Here is a 20667-nt window from a genome sequence, read left to right on the forward strand (position 1 = left end):
ACCGTATATTCTAACCTTTCCCTTAGATGGACAGTTTTTTTACACCTTACGCGCAATTTCAATTGATGCGTGTGTGTCTGCATGTGAAGGGTGCAGAAAACACATATTATTAATCATGCACACTGGAGCACCATGTGGTGAACATTTCATACAGGTCACCTCTTCAAGACAAGAGGTGTGCGGGAAGCCCCACGTTTGCATATTTCATTTTAAGTTGCAGAGGTGATGTCATAAGACCATTGCGTGAGGTCCCTACCTCTGTGAAACCACGGGGTTAGGTGCCAAGAGACCAGCTGGCACTGTGCTGCTGGTGTGGGTGATTCCGTGCAGTACGTGACAGCATATATCGGCCCGTTATGAGACGCTGCCTGGAAAACGGGACACATCCCTGTCTATTAATGTTCTGCCTTTTGAGCCTCGGGTGTTGTAAAGGGGTTTTGTTTTGGTCGGGTCCAGCGGTGGCTGATAATGTCAAACTCCGGGTTTAGAACGGGGAGGTTATTAAGAGAGCACAGTTAGCCATACACTCCGTGCCGCTGTCTTTTCCTATGGCAAATATAACATATTGTTCCCAGGCTAGAGCTCTTAATTATCAGTGTGTTCCTTACTCCTTACTCATTAATCTCCCACTGCTGAATGAGAGCGCTACACAAAGAGAGAGGGGGAGAGAGAGGGGGAATGTAGCAGAGAGCAAGAAAGGCAGGGAGAGGCAGAGAGAGAGAGCACACATTGACAGTCTATAAATTTGAGTACACAGTGCCTAGTAAACTATTATATTCTCTGTTTATTATCTGATTCCATTTACTTTTATATTGAAATAAATTGAAAGCTGAATGAAGGATGACAAACTTTTAACTTGTGGGATGATGAACAAGCACAGACAGGCGGTAACAGCCATAGTCTATGAGGCTGGGATATGTTCATGATAGCAAGGGTTGGTAAAGCTCCCACGGCAGAGCTCCCCAAGTGGCAGGTCTGTGTTACTACAATAACCTCGGAGCCGTCTGGTCATTTAGTGTGGATGGCATTTGTATACGTTTGGTAAAAGAGCGACTTCTCAAAAGTGCTATAGAAACGGCAACAGTTAAGCTAAAATGCTGGGCAGTGACTCATGCAGTGCTATCACTCGATATTTGACGTCTTCTTAACGACTTTTTAACATGAAGGTCCTGGCTCCTGCACGGTGTATGTGTGTGTGTGTGTGTGTGTGAGAGAGAGAGAGAGAGAGAGAGAGAGAGAGAGAGAGAGAGAGAGAGAGAGAGAGAGAGAGAGAGAGAGACTTGGTAAAGTGAGTGGTATAGGAAAGTAGAAATTCAGGCAGCAGTTTCTGGAATTTTGTTGCTATCAACTTCGTCAGCCTTAATGAAGTCAGTTCCATACGGACACACTAACGTAAACTTAGACTTTATCCTTTCTTTGCTTCCCCCTGTGGAGTGTGGCTCTGCTGTTCTGTTGTGCTGGCTGTTTGCTGTGTGTGTGTGTGTGTGTGAGTGTGAGTGTGTGTGTGTGTGTGTGTGTGAGAGAGAGAGAGAGAGAGATAGCGAGAGAGAGAGAGAGAGACGAGGTTGTTAGCACCACCGTTAAGGCTGTTTGATTGGTGCTGTGAAGCTGCTGTATTGGGATTTGTCCATTTCTCTGTGTTATTCTGAACTGCTGTGCTACAGAAGCAGAAAGTCTGCCTCGCGTCAGTACTTCCCAGAGAGGGATGTCCCACGGGAGAGCGTGGACGGCGGCGGGGGGTTGGGGTGCACTAGCAGAGAAGGTACACTACACCATCTGGCCACTTCTGCTGCAGTGCAAATAGGTTTGGAAATCTCAAGACGTGTTCCACCTTCATTGAGCAAAGCCTGCCTTCATTTATCATTAAAGCTACCAGAGCTACCTCTTTGTATGTATGTGTCAGAAGCTAACTGACAAAAGAAAGAAACCGAAGCCCGGAAAGAACCAATCAAAATGACGTCAAATGTCCTCATGATTGTAAACATTTTCGGATGCGCAGCCAGAGGTGCAAAGCTAGCAGAACTGCTACTTTTTGAACACCTTTGAAAGATAAAGAGCTTTAGAGACTGTTAAGAGTTTGCGTGAAAGACCGGCGCATTTAAACGGACAAAAAATGTACTGGATTTGCCAACTCCGCTGCAGCTGCAGGTGAGTTGTTTATTTTTTTCTCCAGAGAAGCCCAGGTCCCTCCTGACAGACACACAACGGAAAGTTGTTCTTAACGCCCCTAAGTCTGACTCAACCTCAGGCCGAGTGTTGCTATTGTCATAAATCTGGCCATCTGGCTGTGGATTATCTCGTTGTGGATTGTCGAGAGAAATCCCGCCTGTTCTCCTGCCCATGGCGTGCTTTGGCTGTGATGTGCAACGACGGGACACTGGTTTTGAGCCTTTAGTTTTGAAAGGCTTTGTGTCCGTCTCTGTGGATACGATACACAGGCAGCCAATCACTGTGCTGCAAGACCCCAGATCAGGCTAGTCCTTTATGCATACGAATGCTCTCTCCCAGTGAGGTGGAACGCTGGGGACCTCATACTTTAGCTCAAGGTACACAAGTTGGGTTATGTAAACATTCCTTGGCACTCAGTTGACTTACAATCAGAGTGACAGTCTGAGTCCATTCACCACCAACTGTAGCTGGACTTTCATTCATTGTAGGAAATGACACCATAGGTGGGAAAGCACTCCCCTTCCCCAAGCAATGCCAATGGAATATCCCAAACAACCCGCCTAGGCTTATTCCATTTCTGGGCATCTCCTCAAAACCAGTCTTCAGCATTACCATGTAGTTGGAGATTCACTGTTACTATCTCCTGAATTCATCCACCCACCTGCGTAATGTTCCTCCACACACACACACAGACACACACACACACACACACACACACACACACACACACACACACACACACACACACACACACACACACACACACACACAAATGCGCATATACCTCCTCTTTTGTCACCTGAGGTGGGCTGCAGTTCCCACATCTCTTGCAGCATAAATGTCTCTCATAAAGCCACTATCAGTCTGAACTCTTGATCACCGCACTGGGAAAAAAAAAACTTTGAGCAGCCAGCCTGAAAGCTATGAAAACATTCTCATTAAAACGCGCGCGCACCCTCAAGCCGGCTGTTTTTCTGTCCGCGTGTCTGTCTGCCTCTTCTTCTCAGCACCTCTTTGTTCAACCCAACCTCTGCACATATATCAAGCCTCCTCACTCTCGGGGCTTTTCCCTATAGATCGCAGGCGTCCACCCATGCCTGAAGGTTTTGCCTTCGTGCTACGCAGTCCTCCAATAGGACGTCCACGCATGGCCGGTCGGTGCACGAGTCCAAGGCCGAAATGATAAGCTGACATTTAAAATCCTAAAACTCCAATTGCGGTATTTAACTGTCAGTATTTTACTATTTCTGTGGCATACGACTCTTGTAAAAAGAAATCAAAGGTGCACATTTAAGAAAAATGGAAATCTTCTCACAGAGTACAGATAGTACAGACTGTGTGCAATACTGAATGATCAGCACCTGTCAGTGTGGGCAAGCCTTCCCTAGACTTTCAAGCCAAGCCATTAATGGAGCTGCTGGACTCCAGTAGAGTATGTTTTCATGGTCCAGATTGAAGCTTCCTGTCAATTTCAGGAATATATCGGTGCGTGAGAGCATGTTCTTGATTACATATTCACCACTATAGGAAAAACAACACGTGATCAACATAAACCTGGAGTGGATTTGGAGAGAGAACCTGAGGTGGAGCGCGCGCACACACACACACAGCTGCTTATGCCAGTGATTAATAGCAAGAATGAAATGGCACTTCACAGACAACCAGCTTTGATTCCCACATCCAAAGACTTTGGTTCAGTGAGTTCTTTCCCACAGAGCCATGGCAATATCTCAGAAAGCAAACACTTCATAACAACCTTATTTACAGATGCAAGGATGGAAACGTCCCTCTATGTAAATGTATCTTCTGGTACATTGTCTTTTTTTGGTGGGGTATTTTGTAAATAATCAGACCACTACATGTGGCAGGTTATTTACCATTAAGCAGACAAATGTGACCCCATCTGTTATCGGGTTAAATTCCAACTACCTATTCAGCTTCATCTGCACTAAAGTTTGATGTAGTCAGATCGACTCACTTCCTACTCCATTATGATGGACGAAGACTCATTTCCACTGGCATTTGGTCAAAGAATAATTACAAACTTGATCCATATTGAAAGACCTAGGTGGATTCGGATGCGTGCTGTTATACAAAACTGCATCACCTGACTTGTTCTGCAATGAAGCCTCAAACAGGCATGTTTACTGCTGCGTACATTTTGAAGCTTTGGGTCCCACTCACAGCAAGTGCCGGTAGAATCGCTACGCGCGCAGAGCGCAGCTGCTTTTCAATCCAGTTAGACAGTTTGCTAAATGCTGTTTCATGTGTTCTGGGTTCAGTGAGAGCGAATGTTCTCGGCTGTGTCGTACCTGTCTTCTGTCAGTCCATTTTGCTGAGAATATCCCGTTTTTAAAGACGCCTCTGTTCGGAATTGCCATCAGCCATTTCCTCAGATCTCTGGCAAGAGGAGAGTTTCACTTCTCTTGTATCCATTTCCTATGAAGGCTTTTCTTAAAGAGTTTCTTCGCACTGAAAAATTCTCCCATTGACTTTATGGTAATCATCTTTCCTATTTTGGAAAACTCTACACTGTATAGTAGGCTGGATCTCTCGCTCTCTCTCACACACACACACACACACACACACACACACACACACACACACACACACACACACACACAGAGAGGAGGGACACTAATATATGGCTCCTTAAAGTGCTCCGGATGGAGTTGTGAGGCTATCAATGTAACTGTAAATAAACATTTATGCCTCCTAATCAGTTTTGCCTTAATCCTTAGGGATGCCGACCATATGCTCCAACGTATTCTAATCACGATAACACCGAGCCAGAATATCGGCACCAGTGAAGCCCAGATTACCAGATGGGTTCCCATCTGAAGAAGAACAAGTGTGAATGCCAGTGTCATACAGACTGGGTTGGAAGCCCCTGGATTGAATCTCTTGCCTTCTGAGAAACATTAGCCATGCAGTAATGCTAACGATGATATAGATGCTTCTGAAAAGCATCACTAGAAAATGTGGAAGTGGCACAGTGACAAACGCTTGAAGTCCACAGTCCCTTCATGCCATATGTGTGATATGTATTTTTAGAACTCGTGTATTACTACAAGGCCCATAATTCTCCGATTTGTCCTTTTAAGATGAACAGAAGAGGCGTGTTGCAAGTAGCCGGGGAGCGCACCGCATGGCGCTCGCGTGCGACTCTCCGCAACACCACCAACCCTGTGCTAATCCCCAAACATCCCTCGATGCGTTACCCCGTGCCATTAACAAATAAATAAGATGAAACTTCAAAGATCTGTACGGCGAGCAGCACCTTTAGTCAGCTTCGGGCTTTTGTCGGCTCGCCTACTCTGACCACGCAGGCGTGTGCTGCCCTCGGTGGTGTAACGGGTTTATGACTGCCTGGCAATAGAAACGGAGATGAACGGTAATCAGTAATCCTCATCAGGGTTCCCCGCGTCTTACTGGCTCTCGGCTTTCAATACTCGGTTGTAAGCATGGATTAACGCTAAGAGCTTCCAGGATAATGTAATAGCCTATCCCAGCCTCGGTTCTTCACTGAACCCTCGGCTGCTAATCCCCCCGGATCACCTTCCGAAGATCCTTTCCTTATATACACTTGGGAGTAGTGCTCAAGGGAATACTAGGAATGCAAACTCTATAGGTGTTTTTAACTAAAATAAAATCATACATGTTTGGCCTGGGCTGCTCTGTAATTAGGTTATGGGGTCTTTTGTTTCATTCAATTTAATTTAATTACTATTTACTTTACAACATACAACGTATGGTGTTTATTTAAAAAAAAAACAACAAAAAAAACGAAATCACTCTCTCTCCTTGGCTGCAAAATGTTGCCATGGATAAAATGAAAAGTCCCCGTTTGAGTGTGAAGACCAAAATAACTGCAATTAATATAAGTGGGAGTAGAAGGAGGGGTTTTCATCAGAAATATCTGGCAACATTGCAACGGCTTCACAAAGCAGTGAAGATATCAGACTACTTCAGTGGCCGGGGCCTAGAACTGTGAGGTGATATAGTCCCTCCCATGAAACCTCGTCATCAGAAAAACCTCACGGCTGGATTAAAACCCAGAGATATGAATTCCCGGTTTATCATCTGCGTCGCCGTCAAATTTCACTCGGTCGTAACATTTGGGAAAGGCTTCTTTAGGATCTTCGAATGGCTTTGCTCATTAACAGTGGCCTGAACGCATCCTCCCCTCATCCGTTTGCCAAAAGCGCGTTCCAAAAAAAAAAAAAGTAATAAAAAAATCAGATCTGACATACAGATAGAGTGAGATCTCCTTAATCTCTGTGTGCGGTCTTCCCTTTCTCTGGCTCATTCACACTGTGACAACTGGTGACAACAATTAAGTAGCGCCATATCTCCAGCCTCCCCATTTCACCTTAGCCAGAGCTGGGGTTTAGTGTTGGCTTCGTTAGCACGTCTGGATATCAGCCAGTGCAAATGCGAGAGCCCCTCCCACGGTCTCTTTCAGAATTCTGCTCCAGGACTTTGGCCTTTCATTCACAGCGTGAGGCCACCTTATTAGAACAAAGACTATAGCCAAGCTCGTTAATATACCTAGCAAATCTTCGCAGCATGTAATATACCTAGCAGCATCTTCGCAGTAGCACACACACATACACCTATGCATCCTTCAAGTATTTGCTGTAGTTTGCTCCTTTTACCGACTTATTCTTAGCAATACTTCAGCCATACTTGAGTACACACGTTTCTTGATTTTTTTTTTTTTTTGGGGGGGGGGGGGGTGGTTGTGGGTTTTCTTAGGTTTTCTGTGCCAATAAATGTTGCATTTACGTAGCGTCGGTGTATGTCGAACATTTGTTGTTCCTAATGTTCGTTTCCTTTCAGAAAACCTTCAGAACTCAAATCAGGTTTTTAAGATTGATTTCTTTTGTTAGACTATTGAGCCTCCTTCAGTATTAGCAGGGGAACAGTGGAACAGCGGCTGCTCATACATCATGAATTATGCACACTGCTCCAAGAACTGACTAATTGAAACCATTATTAAACTGACACTAGGCGTTAATATGTTGCCCCATGTATTTATAGTAATCATTTCCCTGTGCTGAGCCCTGCCGGTGAAGCATGGGGTGATTAGGATGCCAGAACGGCGTGTTCAACAAGACGCAAAACACACAGCGTGCCACAAAAGCCGCCTCATGCGGCAGGCGTGGCCATGCACCCACATGGACACGCTCCAGACATGGGTTAATAGACCTTTTTTAACGGTGCACCAGAAGAGACGGGAGAAGTCAAACAGTGAGTGAGCAGACGTGACCTTTTACCAATGCAGCAGAGCTGAGCATAATGTCATAATCAAGCCCGCACTAGACCTGGGCTGTGTCTCTCCTGGGCTCTGAGACAGATACCCAGCACCGGAGAGCAGACTGCTCGCACACTGCCTTTAACTCAATCACAGATGGTTAGCCTAAGTGCCCGTGTAACAATGGACGCCAATCAGCCGTAAAGGACCATTCAGGGCACGGCCTGAATGGGCCTTGGAGTGATGCTGCAGCTTGGCTCGGCTCAGCTTTCTGCGCGTCAGTGCTGGGCGTCCAGGTCAGCGCGACCACGGGACTGTGCGGGGTGAACTGTCACACACAGCTCTCCTCTCTCGGTCGCCCCCGGGCACTGGCGTGCAGGCTGACGCTCGAAAGCCACGTCCCGGGTTCGCCGTTTGGCGTCTCCGTCCGCTGTTTGGCACCTCAGAATAAGACGAACGCCCAGCAGGCAGGACAGGTGACGGGAGACGGAGACCAAGCGGGAAAAAAAAGAGGCTGCTTCTCTCGCGCTAGTGCATGTATTGGAAATTTTGCAAGTTTTTTTGGCCATCACAGGCTGTGCATAGAAGCCCAGATTAGCCATCTAGCCGCTGGTATTTTTCAATACTTATTCCCTTGCACGAACAGGCCCGTGACCTTTAATCCACTTTCAGAGCCAAAGAGAACAAAAGCTCACCCCCCTGGAGGCGCAACACTTTTTGCTTCACTAATCAGGAAAATAAGATGAAATGAAAAGAATATTAAATATTATTAAAAATATATATGATGGTACCATGCTCGCCAAGGGACTTGACTTTTCCTTGCTCCGAAACATCTAATTTGGCATATGCCAGGATCAGGGAGCTGACGGATTTATCTGTGCCTATAAGGGCCCGGAAGCTGAGCGTGCACAGCTGCCGTGTTCGCTGCTGTGGAGCCACTGTGCCCACGGTGGGAATTGTTGTCAACTACCACTGTCAGCAAAAAACAAAATCACCCTGGAATCTCAATATGCAGTACACAGCCTGTTAACAGAACAGTACGGCCGGCCAGCGAATCAGCATGTTGGCGGTGCGGTTGCCATGACTCCATCGAGGGACAGTGTTGACAGTGGTTACTCGCTAGGGCCAACAGCAGCCATGATAGTTCAGCTAACCTGTTTTGAAATCAGGATCTGACTGTGAGGGCAGGACATGTCCTTTTCAATGGGCTTTTATGTACAAACAAGAAATTACCACGTAATGCCTTTCAAACAGCAACAGTAATTTATTACCACCTCTGCGGGTGACCCAGTAAATGCCTGTAGGCTTATGCACTAAGTGTTTGTTATGTGTAGTTAATCTAAGTGAAATGGTAGGGAGATGACCTTGAGCCTGAGAGAGGCACTAGATAAATACAGTATCCTTGTTACTATAGGGGTATTTTGTTTTAACCTTTAAAAGCAATTAATTTCATATTTGCACAATAAGTCGTTTCTCCGTCACGTTTCTTGCGGGCCAACACGCGCGTTGCCTGCCCCTCCTCACATTTCTTCTGCGTTCTCCTTAGACTTCTTACACTGAGAGGACATTTCGAAACACCGAGCAAAACGAAGCCGACGCGTGCGGGCTGAAGGTCAGGCGGTGGAAAAGAATCGGCACCGTGACCGCTCGACGCCCAGAAATAAACGCCCCCGCGGAGCACTGTGGCTGGCGCAAATCCTGCCCCGACCCCAACAGAACGCTAGCCACCACCGCAGAGCGCCAGGGCTGAATGGATAACTACTTGGGGCTCGAACACTGTGGTTAAAATTTTGCTTCATTCGAAGTTGACCTCATTAGGCCTGCACTACTTATCTCATGTGTCACCCAGCACAGCCCAGTGAGCAGCAGCTGAAAATCGGCAGCAGTCGGTAGCCGGCGCACGACGCAAAGTCTTCATCCGCTTTAATTCCGCACACGAAAAGGAGCTTGTCAGGCGGTAACAGCACTCCTGTGGGTAGAACCCAAGGGCCAATTAAGACAAGGACCTAGAGACCAGCTGGCATATGTGAGTAAGCTGTTTACTGCAATCTAAGCCTCCTCCAAAGATACAACAGTCACACTGGGAATTAACTGACAGGATAGTTTCCGTATAAAGTATTCTAGGGTGTAATATACGGCGCCCTCCACAATTACTGTCACCACTAGTAAAGATGAGCAGAAGTCTTTGTTTAGCAGCTCGATCTTATACTGGAAAGCCAAGAAAATAGCTAACCTTTCACTGAGACAAAATATTCCAAAGAAAACAATTTTAGATGTGTGCTGTGGGTGTGTAAAGGTGCTGTGGGTGATGGCAAAATCAGCACTCTGCCATGAAATGTCCACCTCCAAACCAACCTTTTCACTGATTTCATATCTGTCACATTTGTTTTGCGTGTGTGTTTGTGTGTGTGTAAGCGTATACATGTTGTGGCCAGGTAGAGGTTCCTGTAACGGCCCGAGTGCCACAGGGGGAGGAGCAGGACGCACAGACCCCATCGCCGTAAACAAACATTTATTAACAAACAAAAAAGACAACAACACTCACATACACAACACGAACATGATCAATAAGGCGTGGTTATATACAAGACAACTACAATGCACACGGCAGGACGAACCACGTGACTAGTGGGGAGAGGAGCAGTCTGTGACAGTTCCCTGTCTTGCTTGTGGCTCCTCTCACCACTCCTCTGGCCTATCACAGTTCAACTTCATCTGCCTGTTCGTTTGCAGCTGCTAGGGACCAACTATAACTCAATATCCCAGTTTTCTCAGCTCGTTGCAAAGTATTAAACCCTAAACAACAATTTCCTGGTATCTAGCATGTGGTTTTGTTTGTTTATTTCATTATGTTTTAACTTGTTTTTGGTGCAGGGGAGAAAAACTCCATCCATCCATCCGTCCATCTGTCCGTCCATCCGTCCACCCATCCGTCCATCCGTCCCTTGTCATTGCAGTTCTCCAAATGACCAAAGGGGAGAAAAAGCGAGCGAATAATGAGAAAAACGCCTTATTATGCAAATGTTGCAGCCTTGCGTTCTCGTTGCGAGGGGAACGCTTCGGGGGGCTTAGTCGAGTCCTTGTCCATGGCTGGAACGCTCACGGCAAGACGATACCGTTAGGAGTTGTTATCTTCTGATCTCAGCGCTGCATAATTAAGGTCACAGAAAGAGACATGAGTGAGACAGAGCTTCTTCCCCGAGCGAGGAATGCCAGTACTGTCACCGCCAATGGGAAAGCTCTTTAATGATTCTCGGAGCACTTGTTGATGACCTCTAGCCAAAGAGTTTCCATAAATGGTGAGAGATGGATGAGTCTGAGTGTGGGGAGTTCATTCCAATCTAAATTTGCATAAGGAGTGTGTACAAAGACTCAGTGCAGCTGATGAGCTTGTGTATAATTTCTGTCTAGTGTTGTTGCTGCATTCACATGAAACATGAAAACATGAAAACATGGTGTTACGTTATTATTATTATTATTATTATTAATTATTATTATTATTATTATTATTATTATTGATTTCTATTGAAGGATTAGTAGTAAGTGAGGTATTTCTTATTTACTGAGCAAGTATATTTTGTTTATTCATAGTTAACCATGCTATACAGGTAATTATATTTGCACTGTTGCTAATTACCACATGGTACCTATGTACGGAAACTAGAAGTCCAGAGTTCATCCTCAATTTTGGTTTCTTTTCTGAGGCAGCACAAACCATGTGTGCAACTATACACATGCAAACACTGTAATTTGCATCTGTGTGTATGTGTGTGTGTGTGTGTACAGTCTCAAGAGGCGATGTTGTCGGACTGTAACAACTCCAAGCTTAGCCAGCAGGGTGATTGCCATGTCAGTCCTGTTTCCACGGAAACAAATGGTTGCTTATGCTGACAGAACTGGCAGATGACATGCGAGAGTGGAGCATGTTTTAACGAGTTTTTGACTGCGGTGTGTACTTCTGTAAAAACTATGTTTCACTCACACAGCTAGAGCGCAAACTCTATACGAGTTTGTGGTCGATATTTAAATGAATTTCTGTTTGTGTGCCATAGCATGTGTGCGTGTGCGTGTGCATGTGCGTGCGTGTGCTTGTGTGTGTGTGTGTGTCTGTGTGGGATGAAACATAACTCAGGTGGGCGGATGAAATTAGGAGACAGTACCAGTCAAATGGCCGCTGCATGTTAACGCTGTGCATCGATTTTGAGGAGATGCCCAGAAAGACGAGAGCACTCTGTAATGTCTGTCGCTGGTCGGGGGGGGGGGGGTACATATGTCTGTCTGGAGTACGTGGCCGAGGTGTTTACACGCTGTAATTAAAGGAACTGTTCCACCAAGCTTTGCCACTGTTCAGGCAGAACTACTGGAGTTTTCCACTCAGAGTCTTCCAGTAAATCACATTTAGCCCCAATCTCTCTCTCTCTCTCTCTCTCCCCTCTGCTTTCCCCTCTTCGTGCTCTCGCTCTCTCTCTCCTTTTTCTCCCCATCACTCTTTCTCGCCTTATGCTCTGCAGCAGAACAGCATCAGCACTTGCTGCTGTCAGAAATTTCACAGCTTTTCTAGACACGCGTTGACTCTTCTCACATCTCCACTCCAAAAGTCTGAAAAGAGAGATACAATTGGAAGAATAATTAAGCAGAGCGCGCCGATTTTAAGGCAGCCTGCCTCAGCATGACTCAGTGTTTCTGAAGAGCTGGCAGAGGGATGTATAAAAAGACTGAAATTGTCTAGATTTGTATGAAAATGTAGCCATTGCATTGTTTGTTTTCAGCTCAGGTTGAACTGAATGTAATCCAGATGGTGCAGAACAATATACCCAATCCAGCTCACACATGGCTGGCTTAGCACTGCTTGATGCCTGAATTTTCTGTTCGACTACCATAGTTATTAGAAAATTGTCTAAACTCATTGAGTCAGCTTCATAAACACTGGAGTAGAAACAGCAAGATGATGTTGACTCATTTCTGAGGTCTTTTTTTGTAATTAATGATGTAAAGAAAAGCAGTATGACTGAAGAAAAGGCTATCTGTTCTAAAAAAAAACCACCCCACCTTCATGAAATCACCGCCTAGAAATGGAGACCGCCGAACGAACCATTTGTCTGTTAGACACTCTCATTTAGCCAACTGAGCCAGATGAACTCTTAACTCAAGCAGTGATTGGTTGAGCGGGCAGGGCCATCGTTCTGTCCGGCCACGCTCTGCCCATAATTATGCCTTTTGTGTGTGTGAGCCGAGTTGAAATTATTAACAGAAGCAGGGCCATGTGCTGTGGCTCGGCCTGCCTGTATCCTTCTATTAAAGGATAAAGAGGAAACCGTTGTCCAGATGAGAGCCCCACTGTGGAGGTTGCATGGGACGCATCCTTCGTGTGCTGTGCTTGCAGACGTGCGCGCGGAGATTACGGTCGTCCGTCTTGCATCTTAAAAGGTCACGGGAGGGGCGGCGGACAGTCTGCTCTCTGTGTAACCCTGGCACTCATTCATCACAGGCACATACCTACGGCTCCGTCTCTCGTGCACCATACATGTACGGAAAAACACAGGCACACACACATATACACAGAAACACCCTACACAGCCGAGTACATGCTAACTCTCAAAATGGCTTCTCAAAAAAAGCAGAAGGGAAAAGACCAGAGATATCATGGGACATCAAGTTGAATGAACGTTCGTATTCTGCCGCTTTGTGGTGATGATGAGGACGTTAGCAGACCTAGCCGGCTTCCCTCAGCCTGACTTGTGATTACAGTTTCCTCATTACTCCTGTGTGGAAGACCTGTAATACCATCACCTAAATGAGAACCATGATGATGAGGGTTTGCATCAAAGTGCTGAAGAACGGGTATGTCTTGTGGTAGAAGGAATACAGTGGGGGGGTTTTTCCTTGAAATGACTACTTCAACCTGGAATATTATATGGTATATGGTAATAAGTAATGAGTAAAATGTGGTAAAAGTATTTCAAAGTACTTGGCAACTTAATATGCTAACTGTGTGTGTGTGTTGGAAGGCCTTTACTGGGCACACCACTTGGACAGATTGAACTGACATCATTGACTTTTTTCCCTGATAATTCCCTGTATGTCTGAAATGCTGTAAGGTGTCCAATATGTCACAACTCCCTTCTCTGAGTAAATCTCTGTGTGTGTGTGTGTGTGTGTGTGTGTCTGTGTGTGTATGTGTGTGTGTGTGTCTAACACAGCACTTTTTCTCATCTCATATGCTTGAGATGGAGTTTCAGTGCTAGTTTTCACGGGGAAAATCATGGTTGATGTTTTGTGTACCATCTGTGTCTGTCTCTCTCTCTCTCTCTCTCTCTCTCTCTCTCTCTCTCTCTCTCTCTCTCTCTCTCTCTCTGTGTGTGTTTTTAAATTCATTTTACAATCTTAAATTTTCATATTTTATATCATTCTTAAACACCCCCCACCCTTCTCCATTTCCCAGTGTGATTATATGATCGTCATCATAAATCTTGATTCTGTAGGATTTCACAGATGGAATCACTCCTTCACTGGGACTGTACTGGTGTGCAATATACCAGCTATTGATTAGACATGCCAGTACACTATTGATCTGAATGGTGGCCATTACATTGGTCTCTGGCTTTTTAGCCCTCGATTCAGTTTTAGGTGATGAGAGGTAGAATAAGAAGGTCAAAAGGAAAGTCAGGTGGTAGCGAAATGCTGCCTGGGTTTGGCATAAAATCCCAAATTGTTGGACAATAAAATGTAAAATGGGTGTGAGCAAAAAAAAAAAAAAAAAAGAGAGAAAGTAAATGTGTTAAACACAAAATAACCATGGAAAACCAGCACTGAAAATCTATCTTCAGTGTGTGAAAAGAGAGGGGGTTCTGTATTACACACACACACACACACACCACATTATACAGTGTAAGCACATTCGAAACACCCCCCCCCCCCATGGCCCTAATAGGAGCATGAGTGTATGTGCCTCTCTGACAGTTCACCACGCTCCTTGCTTCTTTACCTCTTCATCTGCAAAGGGTCGAGAGAGAGAGAGAGAGAGAGAGAGAGAGAGAGAGAGAGAGAGAGAGAGAGAGAGAGAGAGAGAGAGAGAGAGAGTTGGTAGCCCTATGCTAGCCGGAGACGTTGGATACGCGCGTTTTTCATGAGCTCTGAAACAGAAGTGGAGCGTTTCATTTTCTGACAGCAGTTTAGCACTACTTTGTACTCACCGCATTCTGCATAACTACAGCCAGTACTTTGTGCAACGCGCAAATTCCACCATCAAAACAGTTATTATCTCGTTCCCGCCATTATACTGGTCATTTTGTTACACCTTGTAGCACTGTGCAATAAGAGACGGTAGTGCAATGCAGATTTATAAGGCCAGAATGTCAGACTGTCAGAATGGCTAGAACTCAGAACTGCAGGTTGACCCAGTTGATGAAGGCAAACCCCTGCTTAAATCCATTATTTAAAATGAGCAACAGGCAAGCAAAGTTAAAACTGCTCAAGACTAGAGTCAAAGTCGTGAGTAGAAACAAGCCAGTCTTCCCAAATTACCAGAGTAAACAGCATAATGTTATAAGGTTACTGTACTTGCTGATGTCAGACTGTACGTGTAAAGCAAATTCCACATCTACGTAAGCTTGCTATACTTTATACTACATTCGCAGTGTTCGAAAAATGTTCGGACGTGATGAGACAAATCGTCCAGATTATTCCAAAAATGTCTCGCAAGCCTTTGCACAGACGCAAAATAGTCCAAAATGGTATTTTCCTGACCATCTAAAAGCGTCAAAGTCTTTTTCCATATCCTACATCGGGTTTTGTGGATGCGAATAGCTTGTCACACTACTGCAGTATAAATAGGCCACTTCTAAATTTAAACTAAATATAACTGATGTTATCAGTGACAAATTACAACTGAGTTATGGCAAGTAAATGTGAATGAGACACTACATCACTACGCTGTGAACATCATGTAATTAATATAACCGATAAAATGTCTCATACATCTAATTAATATCAGTTTCGCCAAATTGAATTCCATATTAGGGACAATGAATTATAGATGCTTCATCCTGGCGTGCCCTCGTATGTGAGTGAAAATCCACAAACAAAATGACCCAAAAGGCCACGACCAGACACACATTTGTTGTAAGTTATGTCAGCTAGATGTTTTTTTTTTTCCTACCTGTACATTTTGATATGAAATATATAATATGGTGAGTATTTTTCGTTAAGGAAACATTAGTCCGTGGGGCCACCAGTGCACTCTGTTATTAAAGGAGATGAGAGGAGCTGATTTGATTGGATATTGCAGCGGCGCGCTTAACCACACCTGTTGATAATGATTTTAAACTAACACTTTTGCGCCCATCTTCGTATCATATACGTCAGTGTTCATAAAAAACACGAAGGTCAATATTTACCTAATCCACAATCTTAAGCGTTGAGTTTTTTCGCCTTTCTTTACGTTTGTCCTGTTATCACTAAAATAGAACCTCGCATTTTTCTATATCTATATTTAAACAAAATGTTTCACCGCTTGTGCTTCTGTAGCTCTTCGCTCGGGTGTTGCGTATCTAACTGGTTGATGTAACAAAACTCAAAATGGACGTTTCGTTAAAAAAAGAAACTGGTCAGCAGCCGAGGTTCGCAAATCGTTATGCCACGCTTGAAAACCCTCGGCGTAGCGACGCGACGACAGTGCGAGCTCCGCAATGCCCAGGAGGGTCCTCGCGTACGCAGCCTCCCTCACTACGTCTGTACGCCGGCGTTTCTGTATGCCAGCGATACAGACCCCTTTATCATCGACGGAGTGCCCTTAAGTTGTTAAACGCATGGACAATTTGGAGTTACCGACTGGACGTATTAGCCTTCAACTGTTGTCATCCTTTTTTCCTGGGGTTGTGCACTTTTAATCGCATAAACTGCACTTAGTGATGCGGAATCCTGTCTTTGGGGCGGTTTTGCCTCATGGTGGTGTAAAGCTGGAACGGCCCTGTGATGTCACAGGGCCCCTCTTTGTGATGGCCACTCTTTGTTTGTATTTCTGTGAATCACTCGAGGTTGAGCTGGCTGCTGTCGGGCTGTGTGCCAGCACCTTCGGGCTAATACCCTGGCCTTCCTCACTAATTGAACAAGCTCCTAGTCTGGCTATTTCCACGCGCTTTCACGCCTTAAACACGTAAACATAACATCCGTCTATTATTATTACTAGCCGAACATCTTACACATGGTAACGTGTTAATATTCCTTTGTCATCCTTCAGGACCACCATTTATTGGGCTGCCAAACATGGTACTCATTTAGTTCTCAGACAAGCAGACATCTGTGCACCAGTAGGGCAGTTCTCACCAAGACAGTTACAGAAGGGATCCAGCAGATAGCATCTGTTTGATTGCAGATGCTTTGGGACCACAATCTCTGACCTCTGTTTGGCAGAACATGTGTTATTGCCACAATTTTTTTTTCCCCCCAAATGAAATAAAGCACTGTAGAATATTTCAACCGTATCAGTTCCAAAAAAAGATGACAGCTTACGCTTCCTACATTTGTCTAAACATCTTTCACAAAGCCAATTTCGCATAAAGCTTGTAATGTTCTTGTCTAAAATACCAAACCGTTTGATAGATTAGACGAGAAGAGGAGAGCATGCAGAGAGAACTATATCTTATAGAAATCCCATCTCTAGACCCTGTAGCACCGTGGTGATATTTTCTATTTTGGCTTTGGAGTAGGAGTTTAAGGCCAAATTTATGTGCTTTTTATTCCATCTCAATTTGGGAGAGAAGACGGCATGCCATTGCTTTAGGAATGATATGCATATGCTGTGAAGGCAAAGCAATGGTTTCATTAGCATAATGTTGTGGTATATAAATGAATTAGCCTTCTCGCAGCCTTGAGCCATGCTCCGGGGCGGTGAACGTTGGTATGAATGGGTTAGTGTTACGAGTACCGCCATTTCTTGGGGGTCAGCTGTGTTTCTTCCACTTCTAATCTTTTTTATGGCTAAGAGCTGAAATTAAGTTAGCAAAAATAGCGAAAAACTAACGAGGAGGTAAGGACAGAAGTTTTCAGAGACTGGGTGATTTTATTTCATCTACTCGCTTCTTAGCATTTCTTAGAAGGCCTTAAATCTGCTGATTTTGTAGACATAGACATACATATAGAGTAGAAAATGCTATAGAGGTCTAAAGACAAGGGAGGCATAAACTAGGCTAAATCCAGAAAATCGCTTAGTGTCTGTTCATTTGACAGTTACATGGCTACGCGATGCTAATGTAAACTTGGAGTAGTGTCTCTTTTAGATTTTAGAAGATACGCTGGAACATGTACTGAAATAACATGGGCAGATTCCCCCCTTTTTTCGAGGCAGAGAAAGAAAATGCGGATTACGTCTGGTAACACTTGTGTATAAAGGAACCATAAGAGCTATTTAGGCTTTGGGCAAGAGACAAGAAGGACCGACTTCTGTGATTGCTCTGCCTAGAATTTTGGGAAGCCCTTGTGTGACAATGCTTATCAACGTATAAACTAGCCCCTAGATAGAGACCATCACGGTCACTGCCACGGACTTAAGACATGCGCCACCGTCTGCTATCGCATAAAAATGGTTGTTTAAACACCGTGGAATACTTTTCAACTCCCACCCCTCTCCAAACGTTAGCCACCTCAACTGAGGTTACTTCGGACCACTTTCAGCAGGCGAGATTCCCGTGATAACTGTCGCCCTGGCAGTTTACACCGCACCGTTGATAAATAAGTCTGAGAATATACTGCATAATCTCATAAAGTAATCCAAATACGGAGCAGGGTAAGTGTACCGAATCTATATGTAACGTACTTAAAACACTGCAGCCCAAAAGTACCGCAGCGCTCTGAATCGGCATAAGCGACACAGGCAACTCACTCGTCTCGGAAGAGCAATTAAAAAAGATAGTTCCGGGACATTCTATCTTACCATTTATATACTGTGTCTTTTTAATCTCTCATTTCAGAAATGATCTTTAGAACTAACGGTTTTATTAACAGTTCTCAAACAAATTTAATTAGCAGCGCAGAAAGAATTGCAACTGTTCGGAACCGTTTATATTGGGACAGCAAAATGGCCCTTTAAACGCTTACCCAAACGTTCAGGCGCTGTCCAAGGTTCTGATAGTCGTCGGTCCACGAAGGCTGCTGACTGAATGATCTTTTTTTTTTTTTTTTTTTTTAATCCAATGGGAAACACACAACTGTAATGCGCGGTTAAATCTTTGAGTCCACGAGGGTTAGAACTCTTAAAATCCAAAGCATGCAATTAAATCTAAAAACTAAAGCGAAAAGAAGATTACATCGACAGAAATCGTTCGAAAATAATATACGAGTACTTTGAAAATATCGCTTTCTGATCAGAAGCCTAACCTAATGTTCTTTGCGGCTACCGGCCGGTTTTTCTTGCCCAATTGTCCGCGCGTTGCTATTTGCCTCCTTCCCGGATGTTTGCTTACTCTCTCTCACTCTCTCTTTCGCTTTCCCCATTAGGCAGTGTAATTTATTATCAATTTACTTATGCAGAGCGAAGAGACCGTCTGCTTTCTCCTCTCGGTGGTCTCCCCGTTTTTTCGACCGTACACCTTTGCCAGAACTTGCGGAATCGCCGAATTGCGCGGATACTGTAGGCAAAAGGAGGTTGGGGAGGGAATAGGTAGATTTGTTTTTCATGAGGAGGGTTTCTGTGTTTCTCTATTAGCTTTCGCGCACGGCAAGCGCTCTCAAACAGGCTCGAAGCAACGACTGGTCATTATTAAACGTATTTAGAAACGACCCTCAAATTGTATTAAGAAACTAAGCATGTTATCTGATCGGTATTCTGCTCGCTCTGCACCTAGGTGGTAAAGTAGCCAAAGAGAGCGATCAGCGGAATGGAGAACCCACCCACGATCGCTGGGCAAAAAACGAGCAGAGTATGCAGAGTTTCCCGCGTTTTTTAAATGCCTTATCTGTAACGAAATATCAATGGATGATCGCGTGTTGAAATAAACTGCTTGATGTTTCTGGAAAAATAGAGAGGGGCTGCAATATGAACATTAAATATTGATAGGAAAACCATAGCGATGTCTCGCAGCCGATTTGGTGCTTGTGTTATTGTTTGTTTGGGTTGTCGTGCTGAATGAAAATGGGCCCAGGAATGAGCTCTAGTAAAACATCTAAACAGGAAACAAAAGAATAAAAAGGCAGTAGGAGAGAGAGCAAAAAACCAGTGGTGAAAAGTAACACAAAACAAACAGTACAAAAACTGTACGTTGAATGGTTTCTCACTGGTCTTTGGACCTCTGTGGCTCAGGCAGTTTGAAAGTGGTAATGACATAATGATTGTCGTTCAGGAGCAGTGATTATGTATGCAGTGCTGCACTGCCCACGGGCCCTGCAGACTTCTGCTCAAAAGCAAAACAGCACCAACCCATTAATGTCAGAGACACCAAAGCATTTAATCACTGCTCTCAATGTGTGTGTGTGTGTGTGTTCATATATATGTGTATCCGTCTCGTGTCACTTTGCTTCAGCCCAGTCTTTATTTGTCTCAATTGGTCACATTTAAGTCATTTAAGGATTTGAATTTCAGTGCAGTGGCGAGAGCCAACAAAACAAAAATGTGGCCCAATCAGAACGCGTTCGCATTTAGCATGCTAGAGGACACGACCCATTTACAAGGCAAAGCAGTGCTCATCCAGACGGCTGAACTTCCTGTGATGTAGAGCCTACATAATTCACCACAAACAGCCGCTTTTCCCGGCCGTGTTTGGCGAGGGGCTCGGAGGAAGTGCACGAGATGAGAGAGGCTTCATAAGAGAAAACAGGAAGCCTCGCACTAGACCGTGGTCTGTTTAGCACTCCGGCGCTCCGGGAAAATGGAGCAGGATCTCACGTGCTGGGTATTCATCTGCAGGATTCATTTTGGAGCCTTTTTCGACTCCCCCTTCATCCCTTTCAGGCGTGTTCGTGCTCTCCCTGCCTCGGGGAGGAGGTGTCACTGCTCCCTCCTCTCTCATCTAACGCCCAATATTCTAACCCTTCTAAGCCTTCAGAATCACCTGGATTTTATTTATTTATTTTTTGACACACAGTGCCTAAAATGTAATTTGAGTCGTTCAAGTCATAGTGAAAAATAAACAGCCTTTCGTAAGTCTTTGTAAACAGGACCGCCTGCTAAATGCTGGAGATGTGAATGGACATGTTTATGCTCTGGAGTCTAGATGTATTCTTTGTCACTATAACTAATATATACTTCT

General features: G+C 44.6%; 1 protein-coding gene across 2 annotated transcripts in view; it reads right to left on the reverse strand.

Annotated features, from left to right (window-relative positions):
* tmem121ab (transmembrane protein 121Ab) overlaps nt 1-19235 on the reverse strand; it is a 35362-nt gene extending 16127 nt beyond the window's left edge. For both annotated transcript variants that reach the window (XM_081716841.1, XM_081716840.1), the window contains exon 1: nt 18521-19235. The gene's annotated coding sequence lies outside the window, so the exon portion shown is untranslated. The remainder of the gene's footprint in view (nt 1-18520) is intronic.
* Nucleotides 19236-20667: the final 1432 nt, after the last annotated feature.

Source organism: Electrophorus electricus, chromosome 7 (genome assembly GCF_041902795.1).
Source record: "Electrophorus electricus isolate QZ-2024a chromosome 7, ASM4190279v1, whole genome shotgun sequence".
NCBI classification, from domain to species: domain Eukaryota; kingdom Metazoa; phylum Chordata; class Actinopteri; order Gymnotiformes; family Gymnotidae; genus Electrophorus; species Electrophorus electricus.